Raw genomic sequence first — 19,683 nt, 5'->3', positions numbered from 1 at the left:
TGCCCAGATTATAGACGACACTCATGTTGTAGTCCTTGAAGAGCTCTAACCACCTTCTCTGATGAAAATTGAGATCTTTTTGAGGAAAAACATACTAAAGACTCTTGTGTTCTTTGTAGACATCTACATGAACTGCATAGAGATAATTTCTCTAAATCTTTAAGGCAAAGACTACGGATGCTCACTCAAGATCATGAGCAGGATAATTCCTCTCATAGGGTTTAAGATATCTAGAGGCATAGGCTATGACCTTACCATGCTGCATGAGGAGACAACCCAAATCTAATCTGGATGCATCACAATATACCACAAACCCATCTAAACCACCTGGAAGAGCTAAGACTGGGGATAAGATAATTTGAGTCTTCTACTCCTAAAAACTCTTCTCGCAAGGGTCTGACCACTGATACTTAACTTTCTGCTAAGTCAATCTGGAAATAGGGGATGCAATAAATGAAAATCATTCAACAAACCATCTGTAATAGCCAACCAAACCCAAGAAACTCCTAATATTTGATGGAGAGGCAGGTCTTGGCCAGTTTCGTACTGCTTCGATCTTTTGAGGATCAACTTTAATGCCATTACCGAAAACAATGTGACCAAGGAATGCTATTGAGCTTAGCCAAAATTTGCACTTACTGAATTTGGAGAATAGCTGATGATCGCTGAGGGTTTGAAGTACTGTTTTAAGATGGTCTGCATGATTGCGCTCAGTGCAGGAATAGACCAGAATATCATCTATGAAGACTATGATGAACATGTCCAAGTACTGCTTGAACACGCGGTTCATCAAGTCCATGAAAGCTACTGGGGAATTGGTACAACCAAATGACATGACTAATAATTCAAAGTGACCATACCGAGTACGGAAAACTATTTTCGAAATGTCACTTTCTCTAACTCTGAGCTGATGATAGCCGGATCTGAGGTCTATCTTAGAGAAATGGCTGGAACCCTAAAGTTTGTCAAACAAGTCATAGTTTCTGGTAAGAGGATATTTTCTCTTGACCATGACCTTATTGAGTTGATGGTAATCAATGCACATTCTGAGAGAACCATCTTTTTTGCGCACGAATAAGATGGTGCACCCCACGGGGAAATGTTAGGTCTGATGAATCCCATATATAAGAGATCCTTCAACTGTTTTTTAAATTCTCTGAGTGCTATTGGTTCTATTCTATATGGAGGAATAGAGATCGGCTGAGTATCTGGAAGAAGATCAATGCCAAAGTCTATTTCCCTTTCGGGAGGAATTCCTAGAAAATATTCAGGAAACATATTTGAATATTCATTCACTACTGGGATTGATTCAAGGATGGAAGTTTTGGAACTAGTGTCCTTAACTCGAACAAAATGATAGGCACATCCTTTAGATATCATTTTCCTTGCTGGAAGATAGGAAACAAGCTAACCCCTTAAAGCGAATACACTACGCTTCCGCTTTAGGACGGGTTTATTTTGAAACTAAAACTAGACTATTCTATTTCTACAGTCGACTGTGGCATAGTAGGAATGAAGAAAATCTATGCTGAGAATAACATCGAAATTGGTCATCTCTAATTCGACTAAGTCTAATTAAGTGACTTTCTGAAATATCATAACCGGGCAGTTCCTGTATACTCGCTAGGCTATGATGGTTTTGCCCACTAGGGTAGAGACTGATAAAGGCTCTACTAGAATTTTGAGGCTGATTCCAAAATCAACTGCTATATAGGGAGTAACAAAAGACAAAGAAGCTCCTGGATCTAGCAAAGCATAAACATGCACATAAAAGATCTATAATGTACCAGTAACTACATCAGGAGAATTTTCCTGATCTTGTCGGGTCTGAAGAGCATATATTCAATTTGGGCATTTCCTGCTAGTGACACTGGGGGTGGAACCTTACTGATTCGAGCGATCGAATTGAGCTGAGAAGCAGAGATGACTTTGATAACCTGACTGAGGGCAGTCTCTGACTCTTTGGCCTGGCTTGCCACAATCGAAATAGATATCGCTGCCAGGTCTGCAAGCACCCTTATGGTTCTTACCATAAGTCTGATAAAGAGGATTAGTTCGGGCATTGCTGATACTGCCCTGAGATTTAGAGACTGGCACTCTATCTCTGAACTTAGGATCTGGAGCACTAGTTGAAAAAAGAGCTAGAATTGATGACTTAGGACAAAACTGAGAACGGTTTCCTCCTTCTAATGTAGGCTGACTAAAATTGAAGCTACCTGTCCTAGATTTCTTATTCTTCTTTTCCCTCTGCTTAATATTCTGCTCCTCTATCCACTGAGCATGGATCATAAGTCTGGATAAAGTCATATCACTATTTAGCATGGTGGATGTGCACTCATTAACCATGCTATTATTTACCTCTGAAGTGAACTTACTCATCTTGGCTCTGCCGTCTGCAACCACATAAGGGGTATATCTGGCTAACTGAGTAAACTTTAAAGAATAATCTTTCATCGTTATATTTCCATACCTGAGGTTGATGAATTTTAGCAACTTAGCCTCTCTAAGCTCTTAGGGAAAAAATCTATCTAAGAATGGAATGACAAACTCCTCCCACTCTATAGGACCTGCATCATCTAACCTTTTTGACTTCCACTGTTTAAAGCAAGTACGAGCCACATCCTACAACTAGTATGCGGCTAACTCATCACCCTCAACATTAGTCAACCCTATGATGTCTATCACTTTTTGAACTTGATAAATGAATTCCTGAGGGTCTTCATCTACTTTAGACCCATGGAAGGACGGAGGATTTATTCGGGTGAAGTCCCAAATCCTACCTGCAGTTGAGTTGGCCACTAGGTTGGCCAGAACAACAGTTGATCGCTCATTATGGGTAGATACTGACTGACCAAGAGTGGTAAATACGGTCCTAAACTCCGCATGAGAAACATGATCACCCAAAGGTTCTTTAGGCCGAGGGACTGACTGATTAATTCTCTTAGGAGGTATATTCTTAAATAAAGAGAAGAAGTGGATTAGACTGAGAGATTGACTAATGAGTATGCTCACTGGCCTGACATAACTAATAATAGAAGGGAAACTGTTTCTAAATATCTCATAGCCTCTGGCACATAAATATGGTACGCAACACACCCATGCACAAGACTCTACTAGATGAGACTTTAAGATTTCCTAGGACTCTATTGAACCTTAGGCTCTGATACTAAGTTTGTAACACCCCGATTTGCTGAACTAGAATGCTACATGGTGCTCATGACCCCGAAGGATCAAAAGCTAACCTATGACTGATATCTATACCTCTATATTACATAAAATACTAAATAATGCAGAAACATGCACTAAAAGTCCATAAGGTTCAATACTAAACATAATATGGATGAGATGATATTTGTGGGGTAATACAATACCCAAAACAAAACTGTAAAAACTGAAGTCTATAACATAATAGTCTGCATCTAGTCTAAAAGCCTCTACTGTCTGAATAATCTGAATAAGGAGTTCATGGGACATGTCCCAAACTAACTCCAACTAATGTCTAATCAATGAAATAGAGGATAAATAATCATTTCCTCGAAGGATGAGGACTCACTTCTATTCTAACTGCTGAGACTAGAATCTACTGCTGATCTGGAACTTGTGTCTCTGAACCTATGGTGTAACATAAAGAGAAAGCACCATAGTGAAAATGTATCAGTACAATAGAATGTACTGAGTATACATGTAAGGTAGGCTAGTGTAAGGGTTAATATGCATGAATAATGTTAGTTGACTATGTAACATGAATCCGAGAAAGCATACATAAATACATAACTGTAACTGACACTGGGATATCATAATTACTGAATCTGAATACTGACGACATGACATAATAATAACTGATATAACTGATATCATAAATAGTTGTATCTAAATATAACTGATAATATGGGTGACTGTATCTGACAATCCTGAATCCGAAAAATTATCTGAGTTCTTTTACTAAGCTTAGTACTAAAACTGTGGGAGCTAGTATTTAACTGACATGCCCTTGATACACCATTATGGCTGAGTTGGGGTCCAATCTGTAACCCGAATAAAAAGGTGTCAATATCGCGCCACTGGTAAGGACAAGCTGTGGGCGACCCTTATCTAATAGTGTCCCCAAAAGAGAATGGTGCGGACCTTATTTGAAAGTGCTTATCCACCTCATCAACCCTTATCAGGTAGTTTTGATGTCTCAACCTATGCTGGCTACATAGTTTTGGAATGCAAGGATGACTTCTAAGGATCACACCCTTATCTGATAGTGTGTGTCCCTATCCTTGGGTTCACTCTGTGCTAATTCCTACTCCCATCTGAATGAAAACTGAATATTATTTACTGAACTGAACATGAGCTAAGTTACTAAGTTTTGTTGACTGACAAAATACTATTGATATCTGATAACAGACTGAGTCATGAGATCATGGAGATTTTTCCTGAGTTATAAGACTATCTGAAGTCTAAGGATTCATAGCTTTACTAAGAGTATCGTGAAAACATGGCATGGCTCTAGGTACACAGCTAATGTTTTGGGTACAAGTATCCCTAGGACTCGATGGAAGGAAACTGACAAAGCATGACTTACTTGAATATATGATAATCATCATAATACATTTACTGAAGCATTTCATCAAACATGTGATAGGCATAAGCTTCTACGTATATGGGGATTTCATGATATCATGCTAATTAGACACTATCCCTTAATCTAGGCATTCAACCAAACACATAGTAGGCACAGAATGTATAAACAACATCATACAACAATTAACTATTGTGATTTAATTCCAATTTAATCATTCAAGGGTTTAGTCCTAGGGTGTCATGAATCTATACCGTTACGAATCAACCCATATGAAATTTAACACTCATTCATGGAATACAATTCAATTACTCATTATCAACATAAACAAAAGCAGCCCAATTATGAACTTCATAAGAAAATCCATAATTTGAATTTAGAAAAGGGATTCTTGGGCTTTATGGCTGAAAGAAGTCCATGAATGAACAATATGCATACCTTAGTTCATGATTTCATGAAGATTGATAGTGAAACCTTCTTGAATTTGAATCTCCAATTTAAACCCTACCTTGTTATTGAGAGAAACTTGAGAAAAATAATATATTTTGGGTGAAGAATAGCTAAATCACATGTTATTGGGTTTAAATATGGGTAGAAAATTGACCTTTTTAACCCTGGACGGTTATTTAATTTATGTAAATTTTTCCCGAACTGGGCCCCTGGCGTGATGCGGAGTTATCGTGTCGTGTCACTGGAAATTAACAATTGGAAAATTGAGGGATGGTACGAGGCAGAGCCATCATGTTGCCCCTTCTTTCGTGACCTAAAACTTTGGCACGATGCGGGGCAAATCACGTTGAGACACTGGAAAAAGGACAATTCTGAATTTGAGTGTTGGCGTGATGTGCCATAATCGCGGACACCTACTGAAAATTTCCAAATGCTTTTCCTCTTATGGAGCAGTGCGCCACTAATAATATGGCACTGTTTTATGATGGGAACTTGAAATAGTCATAACTTCTTACCCGGTTATCGATTTAAGTGAATCATATATCAATGGAAAGCTTATTAAATTTTCCATACGAAAAAAAGTAAAAATTTTGAAAATTCTTCATGGAATAATTATCCTTCACAATAGAAGCTAATACTAGGCATTCTTAGGATGAAATTTGCTAGAAATCTTTGGGGTATTACAATGTTAGACAAGAAGTCCCATATTATTAGGAATTTTAGTAGGTTCTACTCTTAGGGCTATGGCCAGTAGGCCTATTCATCCAGTTCTTTCCATCTTCTATGTGGTTCCACCTATGGTTTATTCTCTGTAATAGATATTTAAGGGCCAATGGGATTCTTAGTATTCTATGTTGAAACCTTTTTATAAGAAAAAATATTACTATTATGGTATGGTTGGTCACTTTAAGAGGGATTGCCCAATGATATAAGTGAATGGATAGGCACAACTTTAGACTCAAGATATAGTTTTAATGGATAAAAGTGAAAGAGAAATGGCAGAGATCATTTACAGTGTGGATGGGGAAATTAAAAAGGTAGTTGGTGTGGTTGGGAAAATAACAGCATAGGGGAAGATCGCAGTCGGGGAAGAAGTTAATTATATTGGTGATTGGGTTGACTGTTATGCATTTATGAGAATAACTGATGTTGATGCTTCTAATATGGTAATCATATATTCTATTTTTGCTTGTGTCCAGATGACTTCTATTTTATTTAATTCTAGATATACTTATTATTACATATCTATTTAGTTTGTGGTGCATATGAATCTGGCTAATGATGTACTTGATTACCTTAAATATATGTCTACTCTGACTAGTGAGTCTGTGGTAGTAACCCATGTTTACTGTTCTTGCCTTATATTATTTATGGTTTTCAATCTTCGATAGACTTGACTATTTTTGACATGTTGGACTTTAATCTAATTTAGGGTCTGACTTAGTTATGTCCATATCACATTGTTTTAAGCTATAATACTAAGACAATAACTCTTGCTATATCAAAAATAGGTAAACTATAGCGGGAAGGAGTGCATAAGACTAAACTAGTGAAAATTATATCATTTTTCTATGTTAAAAGGTTAGTGGGGAAGCAGTGTTCATTGTTTTTAGCTTATCTCTGGGATGTTAGTGTATGGTTTCTTCTATAGAGTCAATTTTGGTAGTTTTTGAATTTTAGGATGTGTTTTCTTTAAACCTATTGAGGATGCCTCCGGACAGTGATATCAATTTTTCTATTAATATAGAGCTAAGCACTCACCCTATATCAATCTTTCCTTATTTAATGGCTCGAGCATTGAGGGAGCTCAAAACACAATTGCAAAAACTACTTGAAATGGGTTTTATTCATTATAGTATTTCACCTTGGGATGCTCCAATTTCTTTTTAACAAAAAGAATGGTTATTTAAGGATGTACATTGAGTATAAATAGTAGAATAAAGCTAGTACCAAAAATAAATATCCCTTGTCTTGCATAAAAGAATCGTTTGACTAGTTACAAGGTACATTAGTGTTTTCAAAGACTGATTTGTGTTTGAGCTATTTCCAGTTGAAAATAAGGCTGAAATACATACCAAAGACAACTTTTAAAACTTAATATGGACAATATGAGTCACCAGTGGTGTCTTTTAGGTAAGCTAATGCACTTGGAATCTTTATGAGGTTGATGAAATCATTCTTAGATTATTTTGTTATCGTGTTTAATATAGGGATTTAAATCTATGGAAAAGAGGTGGATGGAATTGTTGAAGGATTATGATATGACTATTAATATCATTCCAGTAAGGCCAATATAGTGGAAAATGCATCAAGCCAAAAAATGATAAGTAAGGGTAGTTTGTCATTCTTGAGTGTGTTCGATGACCTTTAGCTAGAGAGTTTCAATATTTAACATCTATGAGAATGCATTATTCGGTCTCAAATAGTGGTGGCATGTTGGATAGTGTAAAGGTAAAGTTCATATTTGTAGAGTAGATTTAGGCCAAACAATTTGAGAATAAGAACCTAAATGCGCTCCAAAATAAGTGGTGTTAAGAGAGGTAGCCGATACCACTCTCAACACAGGTAGAGTATTGTGGTTTAATGGAAGATTATGTTTTCCTTAGGTGGATTTGATTCATGATGTACTTTTATAGGCCCATGGTTCATGCTATTCTATTCATCCATGTACGATCACGATGTTCCATGATTGAGACAATTTTATTAGTGGCTTTAGAGGAAGAAGGACATAATAGATTATGTGTACAAGTGTCAAAATTGTAAGTAGGTTAAGTATGAATGTCAAAGGCCGACGAGGTTTCTTCAGAAGGCCTATACCTAAGTAAAAATAGGAGAATATTGCTATGGATATTGTAGTGGTCTTTCTAAGACTTTTGGTAAATATGACCCCATTTGTGTAATAGTGTATTGTTTGATGAAACCAACTCACTTCTTGTCAGTTCGATAGACTATAACTCTCAGTAGTTAACTAAAACCTATGTTAAAAAGGTTGTGAGACTTTAGGGGTTTCAATTACCATCATCTCTAATAGTGATGCAAAATAGACTTCCAAATTTTGGAATAGGCTTCATGAGGAGGTTGGCATCATATTTATATTTAGCATGACTTTTCACCCTCAAATTTATGTTCATTTAGAGAGGACGATTCAGGTGATAGAGAGTATGTTTAAGGCTAGCGTGAGTGATTTTGGTTGTTATTTGGACCAGTTTCTTTAATTGTATAAGTTTTCGTATTGAAGATGCTATTACTCTAGTATTGATATGGTACTATTTGAGACTCTTTATGGAAGAAAGTTTAGGTCTCCTATTTGGTGGTTTGAGACTAGAGATGTCAAACCTTTGAGAACTAACTTGGTAAAAGAGGCTAAAAGGAACCTAACATTTATTCAAACAAAGTTCTTGGCTACTCAGTCTGGGCAAAAAAAGTATGCATACCGCAAGGAAAGAGATATGGACTTTAGATCGGGGAACAAGTTTTTCTTAAGGTTTCTCCCATTTAGGGAGTTATGTTTTTCAGCAAGAGGGGAAATCTTATCCCTTAGTATATTGGTCCCTTAAAGGTTTTTGATGAGGTGGATCCAGTTTCATACAAGTTAGCTCTACTATCTGAATTGGTAGGAGTTTGTATAGTATTTCATGTATTTATGCTCAAGAGGTACAATGAGGATACAGGCTGCATCATTAAGTGTGACTTAGTTTATTTAGATAAAGACTTGGCTTACGAGGAGAAACCAGTAGCAATTCTAGATCGGTATGCTTGGAAATTGAGGAAAAAGGAATTTTTTTTTGGTTAAGGTTTAAAGGAATAATCATCCCATTGAGTAAGTCACTTGGGATATCAAGAAGGACATGAGGGATAAGTGCCCTCAATTGTGTGAGGATACATGCACTCTCTTCTCTTCTCTTTTAGCTTATTTTTGTGTTAGATTGTTCTGGGATGAACAATGTGTAAATTGTTATCTACTATAACAATCATTTTTTTCATTATGTATAAACCTTCCATTGAAAAACACAGATTAAAATTTTACTTGAATTTGTAGTTATAAGTAGCAGTCTTGAATAGTTTCGAGTGAAGTTGAAGTTAGGTATGGCCTAGGGAAATACGGGAAATATTTTAGCAATGATGGTGGTTATTGAATTGATTTTTGGTTATCTTAGATGACAAAAAAACCCATATAAATTTATGAAATTGAATTTTGGTAAGTAGAACTCCTAAAATTGATACTAACACAAAGGGCTTTTCTTGAAAAATACCGAATGTAGGATGTGTTGAAAATATAGGGATTTCTGGGTGAAACTAGAGATTTTGTCTAGTTGATGTTTCTATAGCAACATAGATACTGCAATAGCAAAGAAATTTCAGCTATAGTAATGCCCAGACCTGGTCAACACCCACTAGAGAGATGATGCTATAGTGATGCTGTTATATCAGCAAAAGCCTTAGAATTTCTAATTTATGAAGTTCGAGGAGGTTTTTAGGGATAATTTTAGCTATTTTCAGGTTCAAGGAAGTGAATTGAGTAATAAGTTAATGGATTTTGATTATTAACAATTATTTTACTATTGCATTCATTAATTCCCTTATTTAATTCTGAAATTGATAGTTTTAGGTGAATTATAGTAGGACAACCCTTGACCTTAGGTGTTGGGTGTGAGTTATAATTTCTAACATGATAGGTTTTCATTAATTATGTATTTATATGCATGTTCTAGATCAAGAGCAAGCAAAAATTGCACAAAAGGGCAAAGCTCCGACTAAGAGGAGTTGCGTAAGCTTAGTTCAAGGTAGGTGATGATATTGTAGTTTAAATGCAATTTGTGATATATGTGCATGTTAACTACTTTGTAGTGCAGATTGTTAGCAAATTATCTGGTGCGGTCAATACAAATGATTTTATGTTGTTTTATGATTTTGACCTACCCTATTACTAAATATGAAATGTTTGATAGTTGGAACATTCTCATGGATTATTGGTGGAACAAGGTTGGCAGACACTTGTTGGGATTGGTAAATGGACAAAATTTTCCCTTGTAGTTCATGGATAGAGGTTTGATATTTTATCCATAGTGTGTATGTACAAAGATCAGGTGAGTTTGATGGTTACATGAGTGAATCAGGGAATATATTTTATGCTTGATAGTTGTTTACATGTCTTGATTTGGCTTAGCTGAATGTGACTTGATGATATTTTGTTGTCTTGTTGATTTTAATCTTAAACTTCTTATTTGTTGATTTTTATTCTCAGTATATGTTTCTTTGAACATAGATTAACTTGTTGTACTATAGTTTGGTTATGTGTTAATATTCTTATCTTGGGTTGGCCAAATGACCCAAACTGTGCACTATTATTTTATTGTGTGATAATACTACACCTGTTGCTACTTTTGTGAGAAATGCATATTCCAGTGGTTCTTACGATACCTAACTTATGATTCCAATGGTTGATTTGGGATTCAAGGGTGAGCAACATGTTACAGGCTTTCATGAATCCTTATTGGATGACATAGTATCTATTTTTAAACTTATGCTTTTCATTTTAGTTTTGGAGTTTTATCCCCTTCTTAATAATCGTAGATGTTTTTATATGGATGACTCGGGTTGCAGGGATATTTTTTGTTCTGTTTAAGTAGAATACTCGACATTTAGTTGTACTTATGTTCTTTGTTTTAGAATTGGATATGTAAATTGATATATTAGTTTTGGTATTTCTTTTAAGTGTTGATTTAAAGATGACATTTTAGGGTAGCTGGTTCTCCTTCTAACTGAGTAGTATTGAGGCCACTCCCTTCAGGTTTGGGTTGTGGCACTCATCCACAAAATCTCAAACATAGAAGTTGCTAAAAAGTCTTGTCTAAAGAATCTATATGCTAATGGAATCCTAGTGTGCAATAAGTCTACTCTCTCAGATGCTCTTGCTTTCTTTTCTAGTTTTAACCTTTGCTTAAATTTTCCAAGAGTGGTTTAGTCTATGCGTAGTTCTTCCCATATATAGCAGCACCTAGATATTGTACTTGTTGTGAGCACATAAAAATAAGTCAGCTAGTATATGCTTTCCTTTCTTGTTAAACTTAGTGACAATTTGATTGTCATGATGGGAAATCCGTGTACACTTTTTCATAAATTGTAATGTTAACATGCCTCATATTCTTTTTGTTATTTTCCTAATTTCATACTATGGTTTCTTTGGATGAGTACAAATACACTATCACGTGGAGATATTGGCACTAGAGATAAGATTTTTTGCGAAATCAATTCTCACATTAATGAGTTTGTCACGTTTAGATTTAATTGGGTTTTAAATAGCCCTCAAAGATGAATTCAAATAGTTTCTCATCATGACAAATATGGGACATGTTTTTTTCTCAAAATTATTAGATGATCTTATCCTCCTCCTCTTGGGTGGATAAAATGTAATACTAATATGCTTCAAAAAGAAACCTAGGTCCTAGTTCTATTATTTTTTGTGTGAGACATCATAATGATAACTTGGTGGCGGATAAGGGTGTGAAGTTGGATGATTCTACTAATTTTGTGACTGAAGCAATTGCAATAAGAAGGGGTCTATAATATTTCCTAGGTAACAATTTATCATATAAATTGAGTCTAATTTAATAACTATGGTTAACGTTATTTGTTAACTATGGTTAACGTTCTAAATGGAGAGTGGGATTCTCCTCGGAGTGTGACAATCGAGGTCAACTTCATTAATATTATCAGAAATGCTATATCAATAAGAGTACGACACTTCTCAAGCATGGAAAATACTCTTATTGATTCTTTTTGTTAACCTAGTTTATATATATGCAGGTACTTATGAGTTCAGTTCTTTATAGAATGCCCCGAAAGCAAACAAGAGAATAATAAATGTTGCCAAATATAACACTGCATACATAAGAATCAAGCAGATTGACATTCTAAAAATTTTACATTACATAGATTCACAATTAAGCTACCAAATCTCACTCGGATATACAAGCATCAATGAGAACTATACAAGAGTAACACGTTGACACATAACTATAACATTCTTTTAAATTTTGAAGTTAATTGGGTTGGTTAATAGTATCATACATTTGGTGAGAGCGTAGAGGTTTCAAAGTGGTATGACATAAGTACTCACAATTTTTAAATGGTTTATTTGACTGATTTTAGCTCCTTTTACTCCCTCCATAGATCCAGCTACCCAGAGGTTTTCCTCAATCCATAAATTCTATAAGCAAAGTATATTTTCTTTTTCTATTAAAAGCACTATGATTTAGATGATGGTAATAATTTTCTTACTAGATTCAATCCACAAAGATTAGACTAGAGAACAGGAGATCTAAATCAAATAGAATGCTTATAAGTGCTTACCAGGAAATCTTTTTAATAGCAAGGAAATCAAATAGGAAGATTTAACTTAAGCTTTCTTTTGATTTGACAAATACATAAAAGTCAATCTTTAAGTGAGGTGCAAATAAAATGGTATTCAAGAGAAGTTATTTTGTTGGTTGGGTGACAACCTCCAATGACTTTGGTAGTCTTTACCGAGTCAAGTTTGACTCTTGTTCAGAGGTTCTTCTAGTTGGTTCACTCCCCTTTATGTTGATTTATTTTGTTTTTGTTTTCCTTTTATGATTTTGTTGCCTTTATTTTAGTATTTGTCCTTTTTCTTTATTTTTTCATAGACTTTTGCTATTTGGGATAATTTGATCCTGTACATTGACCTTTTATTTTTATTGAATAAAGATGGACTTTCATGCCTTTTGATTAAAAAGGAAAAAAAGATGTCAATTGTCCCGATCCTTTGTGAGGCATAGTGCATTCCAAAAAGTGCCAATTTTTTCCCTCTCCTTCATACAATATGTCAATTTTCAGTTACTAAATTGCAGGGTCTTCTACTCCTTTACAATTGAAATATTGAAGCCCTGTTGAAATATTTCAATGATGTGAATTTGTTTAGATTAAGAAATAAATACTTATTTGCTGAATAAGTTTTAATTATTAAAGATCTTTAATAAAATTTAAATATATTTAAAAGATATTTTTGCGTTTATTATGTTTACTATTACTTAGTACACAACCATCAACCACTACTAGGGACTACCTCTGCCATCATCAACCACCAGAGTTATCAACCCAGACCTTACATCACCACAAAGCACCTCTGCCATGAAAACTATCAAGTTACCAACCACAAACATTTGCTACCACACTTAGCACCTCCATGATTATAATTAATTCACTACTATAACCATTTTGGTCACAATCTTTGCCATTACTATTCACTACTACTACCACTGTGGGCAATTTTTAATGCCACCCACCTCCACAATCACAAGTAGAACCACTACCATGTATTAGGTTTTGAAGGTCCAACGCTTCATTTTGTAAGGCTAATACAATACAAAGGCAAATGGGTTACTACTCTTGAAAGAAATGCAAGCAACATATATGTCCAATTAATGAAAAGATCATAACGAGAGATTCTAGTTTCTATCTCAATTCAGGAGATCATGTTTTATTTGGTTGACATAACCCGACCTTGGGCCTTGTTGTAATAGGCAACCCAAGTCTAACCAGGACCGGGACCTTCCCCTGTTACCCAACCCAACCACCTATATCCAGCCTTAGATGGGCAGAATTTAAAACTTATAACAAGATAGTGTTATTGTTCACATTAAGACTCTGGGATAGGGTCACAACCGTGACCGACCCTATCGAGTCCAACCATACCACACCACTGCTCAACCATTCAAAACAAAATAATAGACCATAAACCAATGGGAGTACCTAAACATAATATGAAAATCAATCCCAAAATGTAGTAGGATGGAACAACCAATAATATCTTCCAATGATTTCAGCCCACCAACTTATTCCAATGCCAAAGATGACACCAAAATCGATCCCACCTATACCAACCCCTAGAAGTACCACTAAGCATCTATCCAAAAGAGTAAACAAATCTAGTTGGGACATGCCCCCAACCATGGCCAAAACTAATATCTAAAATAAAATAAAAGTGTTTAAATAAATCCATAACATGGAATGATGCCTTTCGAAAAGATGGAAGCTCACCACTTTAGTCTAAATACTGATATCAAATTTATGTGCTAAATAGAAGGAAAAGAATGGCTGGTTCTTGCATAGCGTGGCTATACAGTTGCCAGTAGATGGGGTTAGCGAATAACCACTAGCATGAATCTCAGGATAAGGATAAAATAATGCCAATTATAAAACCAAGTGAAACCATCCATAATTCATACATCAATACATATATAAGTGCCGGGAAAGTGAATCGGATTTAGCATGTATGTAAAACCTTTATACCTAGGTTGTGTAGCTTTGTCGTCCTAACCACCCATGGGCCATATGGGTTTAGCTCCCCCTGCTGAAAGGGCCTCAGTGCGTATAGTCGTATGACCAAGGAATATCCCATGGGAAGACTAGTACATCCCCCAATATAAAATGTGATAGATACACATGGTCATAAAACCCCTCATATCAGCAAATATGAGTTTCCAGTTATGGTCCCCCCAGGACCGCCACCTTTCATGGCTTAGCTACACACCCACCATTAATGCCCAATTAAAACTATGTCCAAACAATCAATTTACCATTTATTAACCAAGGGCAATATTAGTGGTGTCATGATACCACCCCTTACATGCAAGTAATATTCACAGCCAAACCATTCAGGTTAAAGGGAACTTAGGTGCCCTTCCAATTACCATATTAAATCCACTTTAGTAACTTCCATGTTATCTACAAGCATAACCATTTAGCCTTAAGCCTTTTAAAACTATTTAAACCATGCAAAAATCCTATATCTAGTTTAAAACATGCAAGAGTTCCTTTAAAAGAAATCAATGCAATGAATATCTTTACAAGCATTTTATCAAACGCCTTAGGGGCATAATATAACTAAAACAAATTCCAAAGACCATTAGACCATTAAGCCATTACCATGTAATCCATTTGAATAGCCTTCGTGGGTCCTAGTTAGGGTAAGTAGGGAAATGTCCAGAATTCCACCAATTAAATCCCTTAAAAACCCATCACATCGATACGGCTGACCCTTATGAGTCGTACCCTCCTATACGATTGGTATCCACCACTCGTGTCCAATCCTTAACCCTTGGATCAAACACTATCTAGTATGCAACTGATCTAACCAAGTCGTAACCACAACATACTATTCATATTCATACCCTATTTCCCTGGTAGAACAAAATACAAAGAGGATCAAATACTTCCCACCATATAAGTCTCTGATACTACTCGTACCAAGCCCTATGATTCATACCCCTAAGTCATACCAATTCCAGTGACCGAAACCATCCTACCCACTAACACTGGTCAGTATACGACAATACCATACCACTCATACCCCAGCATATGACTCACACCCATGAGTCATAATGGGTTCGAAGAATAAATTTCCAGGAAATTTTCTAAGGGTCAAAACCCAAGATGTTTCAGTCCTTCTCACTAGGAACATTCATCCTCGAATGACAAACAAGGTAGGGGTAACCACACACAGAGTCTTTTATATGATCAAACATCCCTTCTATGAAGTTTGAATTCAAAAAGGCAAAAATGTTAATCTTTTCTTTAATAATCTCAGAAAATAAAGATGTGTTCAAGACATATACCTTCCACACGAATCCTAGGAGAATAAACAAATACAGATACTTGGACTTCATGTCCTCTTCCACTTCCCAAGTAGCTTTTTCCACATTATGGTTCTGCCATATAACATTAACCTAAGACACATACTTGGTCCATAACCAACAAACTTGCCTATCTAATATCTCTCCCGGGACCTTTTCATAAGATAGATAATCCAAAATACCCAATCCTTCCAAAGGAACAACCGAAGAATGATCACCAAGAAACTTTCTCAAAATAGAAACATGAAAGACCGGATGAACCAAACTTAAGCTAGAAACTCAAATCATAAGCAAAATTGCCAACTCTCTGCAGAATCACATATGGACTAATGAACCGAGGACTAAGTTTCCCCTTTTTGCCAAACCGCATTACTCTCTTCAAGGGAGACACCTTAAGGAACACCTTATCCCTGACCTAAAACTCTAATTCTTTATGGCTAACATCTGCATAGGACTTTTGGGAATCTGGGCAGCTTTAAGCCTATCCAAAATCACCTTGACATTCTCCATCACCTGATAAACCAAATCCAGACAAAACATGTCTACTTCTCTAAACTCAAACCACCCAATAGGAGATCTACACCTTATACCATACAATGCCTAGAAAGGAGCCATACCAATACTCGAATGATAGAAATTGTTGTAAGCAAACTCCACCAAAGGTATATGCTCAACCGAATTGCCACCATAGTCAATCACACAAGCCCAAACCATATATTCTAATGTCAGAATAGTTCTTTCCACTTGCCCATCCGACAGTAGATAAAAAATAGTACTCTAACTACCATTAGTCCCTAACACTTTATTCAAAGACCACCTAAAATGAGATGTAAATTGCATACAGCAATCATAGATAATAAAAATAGGTACCCCATGCAGCTTCACAATCTCCTAAAGATACCACCGCGCATAATAATCTAGAGAAAACGTCATCTGTAGTAGCAAGAAATACCCCCAGACTTTGTCATCCTATCCACGATGACCCAAATTAAATCATACTAATTTTGAGACTGAGGAAGATCGGTAACGAAGTCCATATTGATCACTTTCCACTTCCATTCGTGCAAATTAATTTCTTGATACAATCCTCCTAGCCACATGTGCTCAACTTTAACATGTTGACACACCATACACTTGGCCATAAAATCAGCTGCATCCCTCTTTATGCCATTACACCAATAGATCTCCTTGAAATCATGATGCATCTTAGTCGAGCTGGGATGAACACTATAGCACGACTCATGCACCTCAGCCAAAACCTTTTGCTGTAACCCATCGACATTAGGAACATATAACCTCCCTTGGTACTGTAAGGAACCATCACCACTAGTCTCAAACACCATAACCTTTTTACCACTAACATCACCCTTGATTCTCATTATGATAGGATCTAGCACTTGTTTCTCTTTAATTTTTGCACCAAGAAATGACCGAACCACTTCTTGCACCATCACACCACCATCCTTAGAGTCCAAGAGACGAACTCCAAGATTAGCCAAGCGGTGAATATCCTTCACCAATTCCTGCTTTCCTTCCTCTACATGAGAAACTACCTATGGATAACCTACTAAAAGCATCAGACACCATATTAGCCTTACCTGGGTGGTAGGGAAGACTCATATCATGATTCTTCAAAAGCTAAAGCCACTTCCTCTTTCTTAGATTAAGCTCTTTATGAATGAGCATGTACTGATAACTCTTGTGATCAGAAAAGATATCCACGTGAACACCACACAAATAATGTCGCTATATTTTTACAGCAAACACAACCGCTAACAACTTTAGATCATGGGTAGGATAATTTCTCTTGTGTACCTTTAATTGCCTGGAAGCATAGGCAATCACCTTCCCATGCTGCTTCAAAACACAACCAAGTCCTACCCGAGATACATCTAATAAACCACAAACCCATCATTGCCTTTTGGCAAAGTCAAGATTGGAGCTGAAGTCAACTTATCCTTTAACTTCTTAAACCTCCCTACACAAGCATCTGATCAAGAAAACTTAACCTTCTTCTAAGTCAACTTAATAAAAGGAGAAGCTATCGAAGAAAAGCTTTCCATAAACCACCTATAATACCCAGTTAAACCCAAAAATCTCTTAATATTATATAGAGTCGTGGGCCTAGGCCACCTCTTCACTACAACAACCATCTATGAATCTACCATGATCCCTTCACTAGAAATAATATGGCCCAAGATAGTCACAATGTTCAACAGTAACTCACACTTAGAGAATTTGGCATACAACTATTGTTCCTTTAAGGTCTGCAACATCACATGAAGGTAAATATCATGATCTACCTCACTCTTCAAATAAAACAAAATGTCATCAATAATCACAATGATAAAGAGATCCAAATACTGCTTGAACACCCTGTTCATCAAATCCATAAATTCTCCTAGAGCATTAGTCAACCCAAATGACATCACCAAGAACTCAAAATGCCCATATCGAGTATGGAAAGTTATCTTAGGGATATCTACCTCCCTAATCTGTAGTTGATGGTACCCAGACCAAAGATCTATCTTAGAGAAGAACTTGGAACCCTATAACTGGTCAATGAAGTCATCTATTCGAGGAAGGGGATACTTGTTCTTGATCGTCACCTTGTTCAATTGCCTGTAGTCAATGCACATACAAAGGAAACCATTTTTCTTATACACAAAAAACACTGGTGCACCCCATGGAGAAATACTAGGATGAATAAACCCTCCTTAAGTTACTCCTTGAACTCCCTCAACTCATCCAGAGCCATTCTATATGAAGGAATAGAAATTGGATGAGTTTCCCAACGCAAATCAATATTAATCTCTATAACCCTATCTGGAGGAACACCAGGAAGATCATCCAAAAAGACTTCTAGAAACTCATTAACCAGAAGGACTGAAGACAAAGAAGGACCTTTTGAGTTAAAGTATTTAACCCAAACCAAGTGATAGAGACAGCCCTTAGAGATTAACCTTCAAGATCTAAGATAAGAAATAAACCTCCCCCTATGAGCTAAGAAACTACCTTCCAATTCTATAGTGGGTTCACCAAGAAACTTAAAGATAATCCTACGGATCTGACAATCCACAGATGCATGACAAAAATGCAACCAATCCATACCTATAATTACATTAAAATATACAATATCCAACTCAAATAGATCTGCCAAGGTCTGCTTTCTACCAACAGATACCACACACCCCCTACAGACTTTCTTAGCAATAATCGAGTCACAAATTGGGGTAAAACTAGAAAAAGAATCCATGATAACTTTTGGATCAAAATCAAAAGACACAACCTTATATGGAGTAACAAATGAAATAGTCGACCCCAGATCAAGCAAATAATATACATCACAAAATAAAAGCTATAACGTACCAATAATCACATTAGGTGATGCCTCAGATTCCTGTTAGGACGCCAAATCATACAATTTGTTCTGACCAACACTAGAATCAGGAGCAGTAACAGAAGCAGATGCCACTACACCAGTGGTAAGATCAGGTAATGAAGCCATAAGGATCTTATTTGCCCCCATAGAAACCTTATTGACAGAACAATCCCTGAGCCAATGGCCTACCTAGCCACACTTGAAGCATGTGTCCCTTCCTTCCTCATAATAGCCCTGATTAGGACGACCATAGAATAGATAAAGAGGACACGAAAAAACTGACAGACCTCCACTTGCCTAATATTGGACAATCTCTATTCGAGAATTGTCACTAGCTTGATGAAGCCTGTCTCCCGACAGATAAGGAGCACTAGCAGTAAAGGAGCCAGAACTCCCCCATTTCTTTTTCTTTCACTTTCCACCATTGCTAACACCCTGAGAATGAACACCTCCCTAGTAAAAAAATCTGCTCCTTTTTCTTTTCCTATCCCCAAACTCTGTCTTCTTTTCTCGTTTTATTCTCAACTTGTTGCATATGAATAGTCAACCTCAAGATATCCATATCTTTAATAAGCAAGGAAATCTTGCTCTAAAAAATTAGGTCTTTATTCAACCCGGAAGTGAGCTTC

This window comes from Capsicum annuum, chromosome 5 (assembly GCF_002878395.1).
Source record: "Capsicum annuum cultivar UCD-10X-F1 chromosome 5, UCD10Xv1.1, whole genome shotgun sequence".
Lineage (NCBI taxonomy): Eukaryota > Viridiplantae > Streptophyta > Magnoliopsida > Solanales > Solanaceae > Capsicum > Capsicum annuum.
This window is presented reverse-complemented; position numbering follows the sequence as displayed.